Here is a 15,814-nt window from a genome sequence, read left to right as displayed (position 1 = left end):
TACTGCTCGCCCGGCCCTTACAGAAACTGCAAGATGTCAGTGAATATTAAATTAGTCTCAAAACTGTTTGATAGTACAGGATCCTTGAAAAGGTCCAGATCAGGGATCCTGGAGGTCCTCAGATCTTTTTACTCGCACCTCTTGGGAAGGAAGGATCTAGATCGAGATAAGGTATCAGCTTTCTTGGCTGAAGCCGTCCCTGAACCAGGAGTAGAGCCCTCTCGTAATGTTTTGACAGAGATGTTCCGGGAAGAGGAAGTCAGGATGGCAATTGATGGGCCTGCCCTCATGAAGTCACCCGGTCCAGATGGCTTAACATCTGAGTTCTATTAGACATTTAAGGACACTTTGGTTCCCCTCTTGATTGAGGTATTTAATGAGTGTCTATCTTCTCGCACTCTGCCAAAGTCAAGTGAGGAGGTCAGCATTGATCATCCTGTCAAAGGGTAAAGAACCATCCCTCATTGAGAATTGGCATCTCATAGTACTTCTCAATGCAGACAGAAAGATTCTGGCAAAAGTGCTGTTAAACCAGCTGGGGGAGTTTGCATCCGGCTGGCAACTGAAAGCGATACTTGCTGTCCTATGATCAAGCAAAAGCATTTGATCGGGTAAACCATGAGTACTTTTGGTCTGTTCTTCTGAGATATAGCCTGCAAGGGGGGTTTGTTGATTGGCTTAAGACCTTGTATGCGGGAGCAGAGAGTTTCCCACTTGAAAATGGTTGGATTGGCTGCTCTTTTGAGGTTGGGTCTGGTGTCAGTCAGGGTTGTCCTTTTAGCCCATTGCTATGGGGGTTTGCAATTGATCCTTTCCTTAGGAGGATTGATTGTGGACTGTTGGCAGGAGTGAGAATGGACCTGGCAATGCAGGACCCGGCTCTGAAGGTGGTAGTGTATGCTGATGATGTTATTGTGTTTGTCTCCTCACAACAGGAGGGCAGATGGGTGATGTCAGAGGTGGACCGCTACTCTGAGGCATCTGGGTCCAAGATCAACCGGGATAAGTGTGAGGGGGAGATCCTGGAAGGGGGAGATCCTGGTTTTGATCTCCCGGACGCCCTCCCCAAGCCCCAGGAATCTGCAAAAGTCCTCGGCATTGAATTTGGCCAAGGGAATTACCCCAAACAATACTGGGACAGCAGGCTTAAGATGCTCAGAAGATGGATCAGTGGAAGGGTTGGTCTTTGACCCTCCGGAAAAGAGTTAACCTGATCAAAACATTCCTGCTCCCTTTGATGATATATCTGGGCAGTGCATGCATGTTGCCAGAATGTCTCTGGACCCAGGTCTACAGTGTGTTCTTTCAAATGTTATGGGGGAATAGACTGAGCCTAGTGAAGAGGGAGGTTACTTACTGTACAAGGAGACTAGGGGGGTTGTGTATGGTCAACCCAGTGGAATTCCTAGTGAATACCTTTTTTTAAGACCAATATTGCAAACCTCTGGAAAGAGAGAGCTCCTCTGTGGGTATCCTCCTTCCAGGAATGGGAGACAGAAGTGCAAGTGAAGGATCTTTGCACACCACATGGGCATCTCCCGGCTTATGCTACCCTGGTTCTGAAGGTTATTCGTTGGTGGGATCTGGGGATGTGGGAGATTAGGACCCTGTCGAGGAAATTCCTTGACAAGAGGGTCATGTCTCCTTATTTCCAGAGGCCATTGGTGCTCAAGAATTGCCCAAATCGAGATCTGGAGGTTGTTTTAGGGCTTTGGAATTCTATCAGGATCCCCTTGAAGTTTTGGGACTTGAATTGGCACTGCTTCCATGGGAAACTGTGTGTGAGGGACAATCTGAAGTGCAGGAGCTCTAAGGACCAGGGATGTCCCCGTGAAGAGTGTGGAGGCATGCTGGAAAGCATGGAGCAATTTCTGCTTCATTGTCCCTTTAACACAGAGGTTTACAACAGGGTGGGCATTGGTTGGCCTAGACTGGAATGGGCCTATGGGGCATTCAGAAACCTTGGAGGCTGGGACCGGAGCACTTTATTCCTAGTCAGCTCAGTGGTCAAGTACTACACGTGGAACACACAGTGTTTAATGTAGAAGCAGCGTAAAATCCTCCCTGTGGATGAGGTGGCTATGAACATACTGGGTGACTTGGTGAAGGTGCGTTCTCTGGAGTACGAGAGGCAAAGTGCTGACAGGGCCTCTCGAGCCTTAGCCTTTTGTCTCCCCCTGGTGATGGGCTGATGCTGGCACATTAGTCTTTTTGTTTTGTGCTGTAGGTATATGGTAATATAGGGTTTGCAGGCGCTGAACTTGAACTTTAGGGGTTTGTGTGGCTGAAAAGCCTCTTTGTTGTTTGGTTTATAGCATTATATGTATTTGTTTTGGTATTTATTGTTGTAGTCCATGTGTCCATACTTATGTACTGTATATATCGTTAGTCTGTGTATATTTTATGTAGTGTATATATTGTGTGATGCCACCTGGGGTTTGGGTTTAGTTTAGGTTGGATGGTGGGTTAAAAGGGGGGAGGGGGTTTCTTTGTGGCTTTTATATATATACAGAAATCCCTGGACTGGTTCATGGACATCTGGTAACATGTACTGGGGGCATGGGATGCAGGTGCTGCTCAGGCCCCCCCCCCCCCCCTAAAAAAAAAGTGGTGTTATTTGGTTTGTGTTGGTTTGTAATATTTTGGTAGATATAATTATTATTCATTTTGGTATTGGGTTCTGCATAGTTATTTGGTTTTTGGTAATTCACATTTAATAGTGTATATAGTTTAATCGAGTGTTATGGTTATTATAGGAAAATGTCTTGTACGTATTGTATATACCGTATTTATCGGCGTATAACACGCACTTTTTAGGCTAAAATTTTTAGCCTAAAGTCTGTGTGCGTGTTATACGCCGATACCCCCCCAGGAAAGGCAGGGGGAGAGAGGCCGTCGCTGCCCGCTTCTCTCCCCCTGCCTTTCCTGGGGTCTAGAGCGCTGCTGTCGGCCCTTTTCACCCCCTGGTTATCGGCGCCGCTGCCCGTTCTGTCCCCCTGACTATCGGTGCCGGCGCCGATAGCCAGGGGGAAAGAAGCGGCGCCGACAGCCAGGAGGAGAGAAGGGGAAGCGGCACCCATTGCCGGCGCCGCTGCCCCATTGCCTCCCCCCATCCCCGGTGGCATAATTACCTGAGTTGGGTCCGCGCTGCTCCAGGCCTCCGTCGTTGCTATGCGCTGAACGAGGCGGCGCATGACGTCAGAGCGCCGCGCCGTGCATAGAAACGACGCTGGTCCCCAGCGTCGTTGCTATGCACGGCGCGGTGCTCTGACGTCATGGGCCGCGCCGTTCAGTGCATAGCAACGACGGAGGCCTGGAGCAGCGGAGCAGCGCGGACCCGAGCAGCGCGGACCCGACTCAGGTAATTATGCCACCGGGGATGGGGGGAGGCAACGGGGCAGCGGCGCCGGCAATGGGTGCCGCTGCCCCTTCTCTCCCCCTGGCTGTCGGCGCCGCTTCTCTCCCCCTGGCTATCGGCGCCGGCACCGATAGTCAGGGGGACAGAACGGGCAGCGGCACCGATAACCAGGGGGTAAAAGGGGCCGACAGCAGCGCTCTAGACCCCAGGAAAGGCAGGGGGAGAGAAGCGGGCAGCGACGGCCTCTCTCCCCCTGCCTTTCCTGGGGGTATATCGGGGTATACACGCGCACACACGCACCCTCATTTTATCATGGATATTTGGGTAAAAAACTTTTTTTACCCAAATATCCTTGGTAAAATGAGGGTGCGTGTTATAGGCCGGTGCGTGGTATACCCCGATAAATACGGTATTTGTTTGTGTGGAGGAATGAGTGTGGGGTGGACCAGTGTTGTATTTTATGCTATAGTGTTTGTTTTATGATTCATTATCATGTTATGTTCTGTCAGATATGATATGTTTCTGTTTGTAATTATTTATTGTTATGTTAAAAATTTTAATAAAAGATTTACAGGATATCAGGATCAGTACAGGATAAGTAATGTAATGTATGTCCACAGTGACCTCACCAGCAGAATATTGAGTAAAGCTCTGGAAGTATAATACTGGATGAGGATGTAACAGGGAGGCATTAGAAGAATGCCCATACTACATTATAAAAAAAAAACTCAATACTCACCTCCAGCGCTCCCGCTGTGCAATGTTCTGGTCCCGGGGTGCAATACTCTTCTTGAGCTGAATCAGGTTTTTGGGGTGACATCTTGGCCTAGTGTGTCATACTGCTGCTGCTGAGCCAACCACTGACTGTAGTGATGTCCCACTTCGGCCAGCTAAGCAGCAGCATGACAGACTGGGGCCCGATGTCACTCCAGGCCCAAGCATCACACCACAGCTCAGGAAGAGGATTGCACCCAGAGACCGGAGAAGGGCACAGCGGGAGCGCTGGAGATGAGCCCTCATACATACCTGTATATGAAAAATGTATTAATTATAGGGTCAGAAGAGGACAATTTTAGGCATACTGATTTTCATACAAAAAGTTCAAATTTTTCAAAAGTTGTAAAATAGAACAAAACCTACATACAGTCACGGTCGTAAATGTTGGCACCCCTAAAATTTTACCAGAAAATGAAGTATTTCTTACAGAAAAGGATTACAGTAACACATGTTTTGCTATACACATGTTTATTCTCTTTGTGTGTATTGGAACTAAACAAAAAAGGGAGGAATAAAAAGCAAATTGGACATAATGTCACACCAAACTCCAAAAATGGGCTGGCCAGAATTATTGACACCCTTTCAAAATTGAGGAAAAATAAGATTGTTTCAAGCATGTAATGCTCCTTTAAACTCACCTGGGGCAAGTAAAAGTTGTGGGCAATATATAAATCACACCTGAAAGCAGATAAAAAGGAGAGAAGTTCACTTAGTCTTTGTGTGTCTGTGTGTGCCACACTAAGCATGGACAACAGAAAGAGGAGAAGAGAACTGTCTGAGGACTTGAGATATTTGTGGAAAAATATCAACAATCTCAAGGTTACAAGTCCATCTCCAGAGATCTAGATTTGCCTTTGTCCACAGTGCGCAACATTATGAAGAAGTTTGCAACCCATGGCACTGTAGCTTATCTACCTGGGTGTGGACGGAAGAGAAAAATTGATGAAAGGTGTCAACGCAGGATAGTCCGGATGGTGGATAAGCAGCCCCAAACAAGTTCCAAAGATATTCAAGCTGTCCTGCAGGCTCAGGGAGCATCAGTGTTAGCGCGAACTGTCGACATTTAAATAAAATGAAACGCTATGGCAGGAGACCCAGGAGGACCCCACTGCTGACACAGAGACATAAAAAAGCAAGACTACATTTTGCCAAAATGAACTTGAGTAAGCCAAAATCCTTCTGGGAAAATGTCTTGTGGACAGAAGCGACCAAGATTTTTGGTAAAGCACATCATTCTATTGTTTATCGAAAATGGAATGAAGCCTACAAAGAAAGAAAAACAGTACCTACAGTGAAATATGGTGGAGGTTCAATGATGTTTTGGGGTTGTTTTGCTGCCTGAGTGGCTTGAATGTGTGCATGGCATCATGAAATCTGAGGATCACCAACAGATTTTGAGTTACACTGTACAGCCAAGTGTCAGAAAGCTGGGTTTGCGTCCAAGATCTTGGGTCCTTCTAGCAGGACAATGACGAAAACATACGTCAAAAAGCACCCAGAAATGGATGGAAACAAAGCGCTGGAACGTTCTGAACTGGCCAGTTATGAGTCCAGAGTTAAATGCCACTGAACACCTGTGGAGAGATTTTAAAATTGCTGTTGGTAAAAGGCGCCTTCCAATAAGAGAGATCTGGAGCAGTTTGCAAAGGAAGAGTGGACCAACATTCCGGCTGAGAGGTGTAAGAAGCTTATTGATAGTTATAGGAAGCAACTGATTTCAGTTATTTTTTCCAAAGGGTGTGCAACCAAATATTAAGTTATGGGTGCCAATAATTTTGTCCAGCCAATTTTTGGAGTTTGGTGTGACATTATGTCCAATTTGCTTTTTTCCCTCCCTTTTTTGGTTTAGTTCCAATACACACAAAGGGAATAAACATGTGTATAGCAAAACATTTGTTTCTGCAATCCTTTTCTGTGAAAAAATACTTCATTTTCTAGAAAAATTGCAGGGGTGCCAACATTTACGGCCATGACTGTAAATTGTGCATCGTTGTAATCATATGGACCTAAAGAATAAAGATAAGGTGTTATATTTTTTACCTGAAATGTGTACTGCGTAGAAAGGGAAGCCCCCAAAACATACAGAATAGCTTTTTGTATGTTTATTTCCTCCTTCAAATAATTTTACTTTTTTTTCACTGTAGATTTTGTGGTTTAATGAGTGATTTCATTACAAAGTACAATTGGTGGTGCAATTTCTTCTTTTATGCTCGGGCTGCCAGCATCTAAAACAACAAATTGCACTCACCTGCCCCAGCTTTCTTGGTTCCCCAGTATCACCACTCCAGTCCTCCACTGCTGTCTTCTTCCTGGTCCCCCTGGTCAACATGTCACAGCTAATCATTGACCACAGTGATGTCCCGCCATGTCCGGTGATAAATTGAGCGACAATGTGAAGCATTGAGCCTCAGCACCAGGAAGAAGACCAGTGCCAGGGCTCAATACATGTCACTGCATTTCATTCTATTAGCCGGTGATTAGCTGAGCTGCGGTTTGATGCATTGACCATGAGCAACCAGAAAGAAGACAGCAGCAGAGGACTGGAGAGGTGATACCGGGACACCATAAGAGCGATGCCAGGTAAGTCCAGTATGTTTCCTATCAGATCAGCGAGTGCATAATGGCTGAAAAAAGATCTGGATGACACATATACTTTAAAGGAGTAGTCTAGTGCAGACTACCCCGCCCGGGCTGATAAAAAAATAAAAATAAACTTTAACTCACCTTCCTCCGTTCCCCTGGAGCACGACTACAGCTGATTGGTCCTCCGGTCCGTCTTCTTCCTACTTCTGTGTGCACGGATCGTCATACGGCACTTCAGCCTATCACCGGTCGAGGCGGGACATCGCTGAGGCCGGGGATAGACTGAAGCACAGTGTGACAATCCGTCACACGGAAGTAGGAAGAAGAAGACGGACCAGAGGACCAATCAGCTGTAGACTACTAGACTAATCAGCCATAGACTACCCCTTTAAGGTCCTAAGGGGTACTGCGGGTTGGGAAAATGTATCCCCCAACCCCCCCCCCCCCCCCCCAATTAAACTTTTATCCCCTATTCTATGGATAAAGGATACATTTTCCTAACCTGAAATACCCCTTTAAGGGTGCAGTAGTTAGGTAGGAAGGTGGGTGAAATGGTTAAGTGTGTGGGGCCGGAGGGGGGGGGGGTAGGTTGGGGTAGGCAGGTGGGGGGTAATTGGGGTAGGCAGGTCGGGGAGAGGTAGGTAGGTGGGGGTTAACTATATGGTGGCACTGGCAGGTAGGTGTAATGGGGGTAGGCAGATGGGGGGACAGGCCGGTGGAGGGGATTACCTTAATGGTGGGTGGCATTGTGCTGCCACATGAAGCCTGATTCTGCTACATTCCGCAGGAGCAGCTCAGACTTGCGGCCCCACGACTCAGCGACAGGCAGACTGAGGAGGGAGGGCGCATGTCCTGCATGCTCCTCTCTGCCGGGACCACGTCACACATCATCACTGATGTGATGTCCTGCTCTACTCCCAGGCAGCCATTGCGGTTAAAGGGCCTAACGCAGCAGGCTGCCTGGGAGGTAATAAATCCAAATAGGGGAGCAGGTCTGCGCATTTGTCCCCCCTTTATCAGAGGCTGTAACTGCACCTGAGGCGCATGGCAGCTATGACTCTGTTCCTCACTATTGAAACTGCAAAAACTCTCATTGTTGCTTTCATTCATTCTCCTTGACCGTTATAACTATTTACTAATAGGCCTTTTCTTCACTAAGCTCTCCCCTCTAAAGTCCATCTTAAATGTCACAGCCAGACTCATCTTTCTCTCCAGCCATTACACCAATACCTTCTTCCCTCTGTGCCAGTCACTACATTGGTTACCTGTTCAGTCCAGAATAAAGTACAAAATACTCCCCCTCACCCACAAAGCTCTCCACAGTGCTATATCTCCTCCTTCGTCTCTGTCTACTATCCTACACGTGCTCTCCACTCTGCTACTGATCTAAAAATAACATCTTCTATAATTCGAACCTCTCATTCCTGTATCCAAGACTTTGCTCGTGCTGCACCATTTCTTTGAAATGTGACACCCCACACTTTCAGACTTATAAACAACATCCAAAGTTTTTAACGTTACAAATATCTTCATACACATATCTTCAGGCCTATAACATCCACCAATTGGTCTCCCCTATGATCACTTTGGTTCTTGGAAACAACAAAAGTACCATATTTGCAACAGTCTCCCGTTACACTCTATGCACTTTAGACATTCAGAGATTAGCTTGTGACTGGTTTACCCTCCTTCATCTAACCATCTACCCTATGTATGAAACATGGCTGGACCATTGCATTAATAAAGCACCTTCTGCCTGTGTCTATCCCCTCATTCCTGAGTATCTGTAAGCTGTTGCGAGCAGGACCCTCACTCCTCCTGTTTGAATATTTTGTGTACCGTATTTTTCACCGTATAAGACGCACTTTTTCTTCCCCAAAACTGGGGGGGAAAAGTCGGTGCGTCTTATATGGCGAATACACCCCTATCGCGGCGGTCCCTGCGGCCAATAAACGGCCGGGACCCGTGGCTAATACAGGACATCACCGATCGCGGTGATGCCCTTTATTAATCCTTCAGACGCGATGATCAAAGCTGACCGCCGCGTCTGAAGGGAAAGTGACACTAACCCGGCTGTTCAGTCGGGCTGTTCGGTCCAGGTTAGTGCGTACAGGACACCGGGAGGGACCTTACCTACCTCCTCGGTGTCTTCTCCATTCAGGGATCCCCTGTATGGCCGGCACTCTCCTTCCTCGTCATCACGTCGTCGCGTACGTGCGTCGGCGTGCGTAACGACGTGATGGCGGCGACGGAGAGCGAGGATACCCGGCCGGCAGCAGAGACGTTCCGGAGCGACGGGGACACGGCGACAGCAATGGAGCGACATCCAGGGCAGCGGTGACGGCTCCGGAGCGGCGGGGACACGTGAGTATTACCTCCTATGCAGTGGTCTTCAATCTGCGGACCTCCAGATGTTGCAAAACTACAACTCCCAGCATGCCCGGACAGCCAACGGCTGTCCGGGCATGCTGGGAGTTGTGGTTTTTCAACATCTGGAGGTCCGCAAGTTGAAGACCACTATTGAGTTCAAAATCTTAATTTTTTTTAGATTTTGCTCCTATAAATTGGGTGCGTCTTATACGCCGGTGCGTCCTATAGGGCGAAAAATACGGTATATGGTAATGTCTGATAGTTGTCTTTATTTGTACCCTCAAAATTGTAAAGTGCTACAGAATATGTTGGTGATTTATAAATAAATAATATTATTATTATTACAGACTATGCACTCATTACTTTACAAGAGAGTGTCAGTGTTGGCACATAAAAAATATCATAAAATATTTACAAAAATGTGATGGGTGTACTCCCTTATGTGAGTTACTGTATTAGTTACTTAGTAGATATACAGTATAGAATTGGTTATTGTGTGATAGCCTTATCAGCTAAAAGTCATTTTCTGGTTATTGCACTGCTGACTATTTTATGCTTGTGCTGCAGAAAGGAAAAACCTTTGGATGAAAACACCATATGTCTCCCTGTGCTTGGAAAAGGAAGTCAGACGCCAGCAGTAACATACAGTACCATTATTGCTATATTGTAGTTTGGTTAAGGCTATATCAGAAAAAAAAACCTGATATCAGGAAACCTGGGGGGAAGATTTATCAAAACCTGTCCAGAGTAAAAGTCCCTGAGTTGCCCATAGCAACCAATCAGATCACTTCTTTAATTTTTCAGAGGCCTTTTCAAAAATGAAAGAAGCGATCTGATTGGTTGCTATTGCAATCCAGCAACGTTTCCTCTGGACAGGTTTTGATAAAACTCCCCCAAGGTTTATATTTTTAGCTAATAGTCTACCCTATATATCTTTTATACGGGGGAACAAAGCAGAAGTACATTACCATATCAGCTATTTATTAAATATATCTTGTGGTGCAGTGCCTCAAGGTGCAAAATTCATATTGGGGGGAGATTTATCAAAACCTGTGCAGAGGAAAACTTGCCCAGTTGCCCATAGCAACCAATCAGCTTGCTGCTTTCATTTTTATGAAGGCCTGTGAAAAATGAAAGAAACAATCTGATTGGTTGCTATGGGCAACTGGGCAAGTTTTCCTCTGCACAGGTTTTGATAAATCTCACCCATTGAGATTTTGTCTATATTTTACCTTTGATGGAAAACCTGGAGAGAAGTTTGCTTTGCTGGTAGTGCCTTAACCATGTGCACAATTCTAAGTAATCATAATCATAATAAATATTTATCTATATATATATTACCAAAAAATTAAGCAACACTTTACCATTTCGAGGGGACAAATAAGGACATAAAATAGACTTAAATTAGACACTGATTATTAAAACAAGAGAAGTGAGGGCCCTGCTCATGAGAGCACACAGTCTATGAGGGATGGGCTTGAGAAAAATGGTAGCAGATGCTTTATGTATTCAATGGTCCAGCCATGTTTTATAAATATGAAGGAGAGTGAACCAGTCACCAGCCAATTTGTGTGTTTAAAGGGGTACACCGGCGCTTAGACTTCTTATCCCCTATCCAAAGGATAGGAGATAAGATGCCTGATTGCGGGGGTCCCGCCGCTGGGTACCCCTGTGATCTTGCACGCCGCACCCCGTTAAAATCAGTCCCCGGAGCGTGTTTGCTCCGGGTCTGATTACTGTCGATCACGGGGCCGGAGCGTTGTGACGTCATGGCTCGGCCCCCGTGTCACGGCTCCACCCCCTCAATGCAAGCCTATGGGAGGGGGCATGACGCCCCCTCGTATAGACTTGCATTGAGAGGCGGGGCGTGACGTCACACGGGGGAGGAGTCGTGACGTCACGCTCTTTCGCTTTCGTGGTCGGGATCCGAAGCCTCCAGCGTTGCCGGAAGCCGTTGAGGTGGGTGCTGCAACCGAGTTCCCGGGGGTCCCCAGCAGCGGGACCCCCGCGATCTGACATCTTATCCCCTATCCTTCGGATAGGGGATAAGATGTCTAGGGGCGGAGTACTCCTTTAAAGTGCATAGAGCGTCTGGGGACACTGCTGAATGATAGTAGTGGAGGCAAATTAGGAGATATTATAGGCCTTCCTGAAAAGAAGTGTATTTAGAGCCTATTTAAAACTGTGGTTGTTGGGTAAAAGTCTGAGGGTTTGGGGTATTGCATTCCAGAGAACTAGTGCACCACAATCAAAGTCTTGGAGACGGGAGGGAGATGTTCAAATTATGGAAAATGTTAGTGTTAGATCATTAACAGAGTGGAGAGAACGAGTAGGATGGTAGACAGAGATGAGGGAGGAGATGTAGGGAGGTGCAGCATTGTGGAGAGCATTGTGGGTAAGACTGAGGATTTTATACTGTATTGTGGACTGAACAGGTAACCAGTGTAGTGTCTGACACGGGGGAGGCATCGGTTTAACGGCTGGAGAGAAAGATGAGTCTGGCTGCGACATTTAGAATAGACTTGGGAGTGGAGAGTTTAAAGAAGAGAAGATATATTAATAAAGTGAAAATGAATCAAAGCAACAACCAGTTTTAGGTGTTTCAACTGTGAGAACAGGAGAGATTCTGGAGATGTTTGTTAAGTGCAGGGGACAAGAATGTGAACAGGACTGACTAAAGTGAGTAATAGACAGATCCGAGTCTAGCATAAGTCCACACAGCGGGATTGACATGCCAGGTTTAGGTAGATTAGACAATGGGGAAAATACAATAAGTACATTTGTAGAAAGATGTTGTGTGAAAGCATAGGAATAACACATTTATTTAAAGTTTACAAACATTGGATGACATGGTGAGAGAAGAGGGGGACACTTTGGCAAGTTATTTAGAACCACATGGGAATGGGGATAAATATCATCAATCTGCAAAACCAAGTGCAAATGACAGGGCACCCAATTGACTGGTAGTGTTAGAACTGTGCAAAATGTTGGTAATAAACAATCATTTTACACAGTGAGAACAGTTCTGGGCACTACAGATAAGGGGTTACTTCGGATAGTTCAGGAATGGGGCCACTGTGACCTATGGAACTATAGAAGTTGTTAGTCTTTTTGAACTCTGTTGCTGTCATGGGCGCATTGTCACTGTGGCGTTCAGCTCTGTGGGATCAATAGTTCTGTAACTCTTACTGAAGCACTGTTTCAGTGAATATCACAATTGTAATAACAGTGACAGCCACTGCTCTAAATACAGTGATTTAATTGTCATCAAGGCAGCGTAATGCAGCCATGGTACTATATATTCTGTATGTATTCCTTTCTTGGTACTTTTGTGCAGACTAGGAAGGCAAGATTCAACTGATTTGAAAGCATAAATGACTGTATTGAGCGGCCCCTCATAGCAGCTGCAGGCTGACAACATTTTATTGTTTAACTGCATGATCTATACCAGAAACACAGAGCTAAAAATATTAAAGCGTACCCATCAGATCCAACAAAAAAAAATAATTTTTATATATCACTCAGTGCCTAATCCTGACCATGTACATCTAATTTCTATGTGTCTAGCACCTTTATATATTTTTTTTTATTACACTTTTAATTTAGCTCACTAGTCTGAATTCGTCTCAAAGGGAGGGGGCGTGGCCTCCCTGTACAGGTCTCCGCCCCCTCCCTCAGTATGCTGTCTGCTCACATCTCCCCTAGCATTAGCAAAACTACAACTCCCAGCTTGTCTTCACTGACATGGGAGGATTTTTCCTCCAGCGGTGAGCCCTGCGCTCACAGCAATCAATTAAACAAGTATGTCCATGACGCATGGACACAGCAGGACTAGTATTTGTCTAAGCCGGCAGTGGGGGCAGTTGTTTGACTGGCTTTTTCAGTATGAAATACTGAAAATTTTCTAATGAAAGCAAATGCAAAACCTTTTGGTTTTGCATGCTTTACAACATATCAAAAGTTTTGTATCTGACAGTGCCCATTTAAGTGTTAACTAGTGAACCACCCAAAACATTGACATATTTTTTATGTTAATTCATAACCATCCTTGACCGCCATGAATAATGGATATTAGTAATTATGTTTTTATCACTTAAGACAATCTGGGATCCTAGACACTCTAGCTCAGTAGTATCCAACCAGTGGGCCTCCAGCTGTTGCAAAACCGCAACTCCCAGCAAGCCCTAATAGCCTTTGGCTGTCCGGACATGCTGGGAGTTGTTGTTTTGCAACAGCTGGAGGCATACTGGTTGGAAAACACTGCTCTAGCTCTTTAGAGATATTATTTAAATACTAGCCAGCACACAAATCCATAAACATGTCATATAGTACATGTAGAAAGTTAGTATAAGTAGACAGCAGAGGCAAGAAGGGTTTCGTTCTCTGCCAAAGGCCAATGCATTTGGAAAACTCTCTTTAAAAATCCTAATTTTCCCTTATTACTTGTCATTTTAGTGCATAGGAGCTATAATTATTGTGTTGTGAAAAATTGCAATATATTTTAATTACCTCTTTATTAATTCTTAATATTAATATTAATTAATTTTAATATTTAACTTTGACTTTTTAGTATTCTGCATATACATTCATCCCTTTCAAGAAAATTATGTTCAAGATTATTATAATAACGTAAGTATAATTACCATTAATTAATAGTGTTGCTCGCGAATATTCGCAATTCGTATTTTAATCGCGATTATCGCACATTTATTGTAGTTTTGCAACATCTGGAGGTCCGCAGGTTGGAGACCACTGCACTAGTGCATTAACTCTGTGATTGTTTTGGCCATTGAAACCAATAGGCCCATTGTGGTCTATGGGGATCTCACGGTATGTAAAACTGTAAGATAAGCAGGAGAGTCTCGGCAGTACAGTGGATGGCAGACCGTGTGGTGGTTCGAGTCCCGGGGTGGGACAGAGTGTCACAGTGTTGTGGTTTAACTTTTTTACTCATGATTGTCAATTGGTAATTAAGAAAGCCTTTGAACCATGGAAACTAGGTCAATTGGCAATCTGAACCATGGGAACTAGGTTAATGGGGTACCAAATATGGGTATTGGGGTTAATTGAAACTGGATGTAATGTGTAAGGCTGGGTATAAATGAATGAATGGGAGGTTAAGGAACATAATGGGATATTTATCAATACCTGTGCAGAGTAAAGGTTGCCCAGTTGCCCATTGCAACCAATCAGATTGCTTCTTTCATTTTTCAAAGGCCTTGTTAAAAATGAAAGAAGCAATCTGATTGGTTGCTATGGGCAACTGCACCACTTTTCCTCTACACTGGTTATATAATAAACAATACAATAAAATCTAAACCTTTTTGAACTGTGACAAATAATAAAGCCGCAATATTTCCAACAAAGTTCAAAAGGCTATTTTGTTTCATTCCGTTATTTTGTCAGTAGAAGAAATGCAAAACAGGCAGCTGTGCATCAACATGTTTGACTAACAGGCTAGAAGAGGTGATTGCAGACAAATATGTACTATGGCACAGTGGCGTTACACACCTTCAGAAGTTAAACATCAAAGTTCAGGAAAGACGAGCACACAAGCTCCGCATTCATTTTTATTTAGATGTTTTGTCAAAATGTATAGTGGATTCATGGACAGACCTTGACCTTGGCAATATTTTGCCTATTCCTGTTTTTACATAATGAGTACATCTTGTATAATTAATACATTTTTATTATGATTTTTTTTTTTTTTACTTTTAGTGTTTATATATGTTAGACTTGGTGTATCTCAAATATGTACACACTGATTTACAGTGCTACAAATGCCCCATCAGGGTTGGATTATTATATTATTTGGCATATGAGACTTGACTGGTTGGCCCTGCAAGGTCAGTTGGGGTGAGGCAAAGATTTGGTTAAGTAGTGCTATAGCTGTGTTGGTCTCCTGAGATGTAAATCTAATATTGCGTGCAACCTTCTGTGCAATATATAACAGTGATATATATCACAGAGTGTTCCTGCTGGGAGGTTCTCCTCCTATATCAACTTCTGGCATAATAAGAGAAAGTTACTGTACATATGAAAGGCTGAAAGGCAGACACAAAGAAAAGGGTGAAAGAACTGCAAGAACGATATATGGGCCACTTGCTGGTCAACAAAAAGCACCGCTTTATGTTTTCTTAACAAAAAGTACTATTAAGCATGCTTTACATCAGACACGTTGGCAAAATGGCAAAATGGTATTAGCTCAGGTCTCTATGCAATCTAATAGACAATAGTAGTAGTTTTGTGCTTTTAAAATGGCAGTGGGCACACTAATCTATTCATTGGTTGCATCACAGGCTTGTGCGCCCCTGGAGCCTGTTTAGAACTTTACATAGAAAGAAACTGTGATGGGCCACCCACAAATATAAAACTCTATCCACACAACCCCAACAATTCAGGTAAGAATAAGTAAGCCAGGATCCAAATCTCAGTTCCTAAATTGTAGGTGTACAGTGGTCCCTCAACATACAATGGTAATCCATTCCAAACGAACCATTGTTTGTTGAAACCATCGTATGTTGAGGGATCCGTGCAATGTAAACAATAGGAAGTTGTACTCACCTGTCCCCGCCGCTCAGGACCGTCACCGCTCGTCACCACTGCCCTGGATGTTGCGCTCCAATGCTGTCGCCGCGCCCCCATGATGTCCCCGCCGCTCTGGAACGTCTCTGCTGCCCGGGATCATCGCTCTCACGTTGCCGTCATCACGTCACTACGCACGCC

General features: G+C 44.8%; 1 protein-coding gene and 1 long non-coding RNA gene across 20 annotated transcripts in view; one reads left to right on the top strand and one right to left on the bottom strand.

Annotated features, from left to right (window-relative positions):
- LOC130369163 (uncharacterized) overlaps positions 1 to 10,124 on the bottom strand; it is a 58,009-nt gene extending 47,885 nt beyond the window's left edge. For all 3 annotated transcript variants that reach the window (XR_008892687.1, XR_008892688.1, XR_008892686.1), the window contains exon 1: positions 10,057 to 10,124. This is a non-coding gene — a long non-coding RNA (uncharacterized LOC130369163). The remainder of the gene's footprint in view (positions 1 to 10,056) is intronic.
- The window catches only part of SLC38A4 (solute carrier family 38 member 4), a 162,876-nt gene that overhangs the window by 82,279 nt on the left and 64,783 nt on the right, over positions 1 to 15,814 (top strand). For 3 of the 17 annotated variants that reach the window (XM_056573992.1, XM_056573991.1, XM_056573997.1), the window contains 2 exons: positions 9,656 to 9,725; positions 13,659 to 13,717. The exons of 5 other annotated variants lie outside the window; for them this stretch is intronic. The gene's annotated coding sequence lies outside the window, so the exon portion shown is untranslated. Of the gene's footprint in view, positions 1 to 9,655; positions 9,736 to 9,951; positions 9,987 to 10,243; positions 10,388 to 11,026; positions 11,048 to 13,658; positions 13,718 to 15,814 lie in introns of those variants that run through there. 9 more of the 17 variants (XM_056573999.1, XM_056573996.1, XM_056573993.1 and 6 more) reach the window with 9 other exon arrangements.

Source organism: Hyla sarda, chromosome 4 (assembly GCF_029499605.1).
Source record: "Hyla sarda isolate aHylSar1 chromosome 4, aHylSar1.hap1, whole genome shotgun sequence".
NCBI classification, from domain to species: domain Eukaryota; kingdom Metazoa; phylum Chordata; class Amphibia; order Anura; family Hylidae; genus Hyla; species Hyla sarda.
This window is presented reverse-complemented; position numbering and strand designations above follow the sequence as displayed.